Source organism: Ziziphus jujuba, chromosome 3 (genome assembly GCF_031755915.1).
Source record: "Ziziphus jujuba cultivar Dongzao chromosome 3, ASM3175591v1".
Lineage (NCBI taxonomy): Eukaryota > Viridiplantae > Streptophyta > Magnoliopsida > Rosales > Rhamnaceae > Ziziphus > Ziziphus jujuba.
Window position 1 is genome coordinate 24,531,590 of NC_083381.1, and position 4,658 is coordinate 24,536,247.

Sequence of the window (4,658 nt, forward strand, 5' to 3'; positions counted from 1 at the left end):
AAATTGTTTTCCCTGAAATATTAATATAAATATCGATAAAAATAAAAGACAAAAAAAGTTCGAAAATCATATAGAAGTTATAATTACTTTGGTCAATTATGAAGGTTATTTTTTTGGCAAGTAACAGACTAAATATTGTTATGCTTGAAAAGAAAAACTAGAATTGATCAACATAAAGACGTCTGGCTTTTACAAAATGATACATGTACATTCGGTGTACTGCGTCTACTTCATTGAAACCCTGAGACATATATTTATCATTTTCTTATTCTTTTCACATATATAGCTAATACACCCAAAAAGGTCATTTATAAAGAGGGGGCAAAAGTTATTTACCGTAATTATTTATGATTATGTGTTCTAATTTTGATACCCCAATTTATTTATTGCGTTTCATTGAATGGGCTTGAAAGTCATAATAGGTAATATAATCTAACTTAGGCTGCCCTAAAGTATTTTATACTTCCTATTCAGTTCAGACTGAGATAATAAGATATTTACCAACAAAAAAATTATAAGAAGAAGGTGATAGCGACCAAATAGTTTCTTTCCCTTACAATATCAAACATCTTCTGGATTCTTCTTTTGCACTGGCATTGGAAAAAGAAAAAAAAAAAAAAAAAAAAAGCAAATAAAAAAAATAAAAATGGAAAAGATAAGGTATAAACAAGATACGCGGTTGCCTTTAACTCATCGATTCTGCAACAAAATTGAGATGAGATGTGAAAATAGACTACTTCAGGGGTCATACACTTATTTGCCCCAAAAAAAAAAAGTTGGGTGGCCACCTGCTTTATTATTGGTTTTGGAACGTTGCTCATTTTGGTATCTATCGCACGTGTCGTCTCGTTAATTTTATTCGAAAGTATAACACAATTATGTCAAGGTTTAAAATGTTCAATTGGGGGGGAAAAATGTTCAATGAACTTATATATCTTGGATAAACCCCCCATAAAAATGTAGTTCATTGTATAGTTTGATAGATCAGTTGACATTTAAAAAATAATAATAATAATTTACAATTTTCTTCCTAGATGTTTCAAATTAATAATTATTTATTTATTTATGGATGTGAATGGTATGTTAACTTCATCAATTTTGCTTAACAATTTAATAAAGATGACTTATGACAAAATCATTGTTGAATTCAAATTCTCATAGTAGATTATATATATATAAATAGTTAATAATGTATAGAATATCAATAATTAAGATGGTTTTGTCAATAGGAGTTGATAATTGACAATTAATAATTGTCGTTCACGTCACCATCATAGTGGAGGTTCTCTTGAAATTGCATCACATAAGGGGGAAGTTGTATTTATTCAATTATTTTCCTAGAAAGAAAAAACACACAGATCATAATGTCACACAGATCATAAATAGAGGACAGACACCCACCCCCAAAAAAAAAAAATAATAATAAATAAATAAATAAAAGGGGGGACGTAACAATGTTGCTATATGGTCTCTTTCATAAGCTCTCAGTCCAAAAATTAAATAACAAAAGAAGATTGTCACTTTCAGAAGCAGATTTTTCTTATCCTCTTAATCTTGAGCTTGCCACTGTTGTCATGTGCAATGGCATGCATTCAATTGTCAAGAAATCTACTTGCAATTGCGTAGCCACCTTCAGATCCTCCAAATATCTAAATTTTGTTCTTATTTTTCTTATACATCTACTTTTATTAGTGAACATATTACTCTTTAAAATATTAGTCTATTTACCATACAAATGTGTTTGTGACATTTTTTGTTTGTCAACTTCAATGTTATTGATTTAACGAAAATGAAGTGTTACATTGTGGAAAACTTTTCATAGAAATTTTTTACTCTCTCTCTCTCTCTCTCTCTCTCTCTCCATATATATATATATATATATGTGTGTGTGTGTATTATATTAGTTTATATATAGAATTTTGATATAGTTTATATACCATCAGTATCTTTGTAAAAATATCATGTGGCAAGATAAAACAAGTTCAATTTAACAGGACTAAACAAAATCGAATTAACTTTGTCCTAGCTATAATTCCTCGATCTGTTAATGAGTTCTGCGGTCTTCAGAGTCAACATCTTTCCCCAACTTCATACTTTCAAAACCTACCACTGCTAGCTCCGGTTGTTTCGTGCAAAATATTTCCTCATTAAAGTTGTATTGGTAGTCTCGTTGTATTGGGCTTCAAGTCCAATTGCATTTCATGTCTAGTTATTGATGGAGAATGCAAAGTGCAAGCCTTGATTTTTTTTAATTTTTTATTTTTTGCAAAAGTATGAAGACCCTAGAGTCAGTACCTAATTCGGAAAAAGCTTTTACGACCAAAAGGCCCCTCTAAAAATTGAAGTTCCAACACCTTCCAACTATGGTTTTTTCTTTAATTGATAAAAAAATAAAAATAAAAATGAAAATAAAACTCGATTGTTTTCTTACCAGGGAAAATTGGAAATGGGCTTCGGCTTTTGAATTGGCCTATATTTATCCTTCAAGTCCAGCCACCTATTTGTAAGCATAGAGGCCACAAATAACCCTTTGTGACTGCGTAGAGTAATCAATTTACCAACTCAATTTTTTTTTTTTTTTTAATGCCAAACCACAATAATTAATATCCATAATTTTGGTAAACAGGTTGATGATTATTATTAACGACTCTAATATGTAAAAACAGGGCAAATCCAGAAAAACTATTTGTATGAAACAATATATAAATTTAGGCCAAGGGCGATATATAATATAACAAATAAACACTAAAGAGATAAGGTGGCCACCAAAACGAACCGTTTCGTTAGTGGAACCATCAATTATTGGCTGCACATCATCCTTGGGAAAGATCAAGGCTTTGAGAATCGGCAAGCTTATGGTGGAACTCCCAATAATTCTACATAGTCTCCAATAGTTCTGAAGCTCCTCTGCATCACAGTATAAAAATTTGTTTCATATCCCATTAAACAGACAAGAAAACCTGTATGCATTTTCAACTAAATCAATTACCAAACCCACCAATCTGTTTCGTGCAATTTATCAGCTGAATCTTCAATTTATTGAAGATATAGTGAATCTTTTCAACATAGGGTGTAAGATCGTGATGCTTGTCCCTGAAATAATACAAAAACCAGCATAGTGTTTAATTACATATATGTAAAATATAAACAGAGGAATAACAAATATTGAAACAAGAAGAAAATTAATTAAACTCATTACCGGTGAGGATAGTGATCTTGGTAAAACAAGCTACAATGGTAATGATTACCCAGAAAACATTACAGGAATATCCTCCATTGCTAATGCCAATGCCAGTACATCTTTCAGGTGATGGTTATAAAGATTCTCGAGCTGGAAGATGATCTTGATCACTTGCAGAGTTGCTCTGATAACACTATTAAGCTCAACCATGGCTTGCCTTCGTTTTTTAAGGTTTACAGGCTAGAGAAGAAGGATTGGAACTCGCTTTAAAATAGCCAATGAGTTGGCAAGTTGGTCAGATTGTGGAAGCTGAAAAAGATGCCAAAATTCTCCGTAGTCTAAAGCGAAAGCTGCGAGTGTTAGAACCGCCTTTGAGTCCCATGAGCAGTTTGAGAGCTTGTTGAGAATGGAGATGGTTGATTTGTAGGCAATTTCTTCAGCAGGAGGTTTGCAGGAAAGCTGATTTTTTTTTTTTTTTTTTAAATTTCATATATGTTTATGACCATGTTAGAAAAATGTTAAAGATCATTAGGGGCAGAAATGCAAAGAATAGAATTGCAAGTTTTTTTTTTAAGTACCTCCCTGCCAATAGATTTGAGAGTGCACAAAGTCGAATCGAAGCTGGCTTTTGGTGGCTTCACGTTTACGGTTTCGTCATGAATTAATTGGGTCCCCTGTAGTGCCATTAATTGCAAATTAGTGATAATCATCTTTTAGTGGCCAATTTCTTTTACTTTTTCCGTAAATAGTGATGGATTTGTTAAACATTAAAGTTAAAATCTTCAATTTTGTGTCAAATTAGTCAACAGAGGAGAGGACCCAATGGATTTTTTTTTTTTTTTTTTTTTGGGGTTGCCGACGATGTAGAGAAACAAATTGAAATTTTCGAACACAGAGTGACAGATATGTATAAGTTGCACAATAGAAGCGAGACATGTGAAGTCCAGCCGCACCAACCACAGCCGCACCAACCACAGCCACCATTTTGGACAGCCACCATTTTTGACACCACTGCACCGAAAATGGATTGTTCAACAATTGTGGGCTCTGCAGAGGCTGTTATAAGCCTATAAATAGGCTCCATCCCGTTGCATACAATACAAGCCAAGTGAGCAAGCTCAATATTATCCCTAGTGAGGAATATTGAGAGAAAACTCCGAGAGAGAGAGTGTTTAAGTTCCAGAGAGAGCTTGAGAGAAGAGTGAGCAATTCCAGAGAGAATTGGAGAGTGCAGAGAGAGGTTCCACGTGAGAATCTATGAGAGAAGTTTTTATTTTTGTATTCTATTTTTAAGAGATTAATAGAATTTTTTTTATTTTTCTTCTCATATTTCTTCTCTAAAGTGGTCAGAGAACCACAACAAGTGGTATCAGAGCTCCAGGTCGAGAGCTTGGGTTCAAAATTTGAAGAAACAAAGCTACTGTTCTTCAAGTTGGTGTTTTGAAAAGTTGCTCAAATAATTAATTTGACAATACCA

General features: G+C 32.8%; 1 long non-coding RNA gene across 1 annotated transcript; it reads right to left on the minus strand.

The window, feature by feature from the left end:
- Window positions 1-2,619: 2,619 nt before the first annotated feature.
- On the minus strand, window positions 2,620-4,362 carry LOC132803325 (uncharacterized). Its single transcript, XR_009638452.1, has 4 exons — window positions 3,760-4,362; window positions 3,200-3,640; window positions 2,999-3,093; window positions 2,620-2,907 (listed from the first exon to the last, which is right to left on the minus strand). It is a non-coding gene; the product is annotated as an uncharacterized LOC132803325 (long non-coding RNA).
- Between the last annotated feature and the right edge of the window lie 296 nt (window positions 4,363-4,658).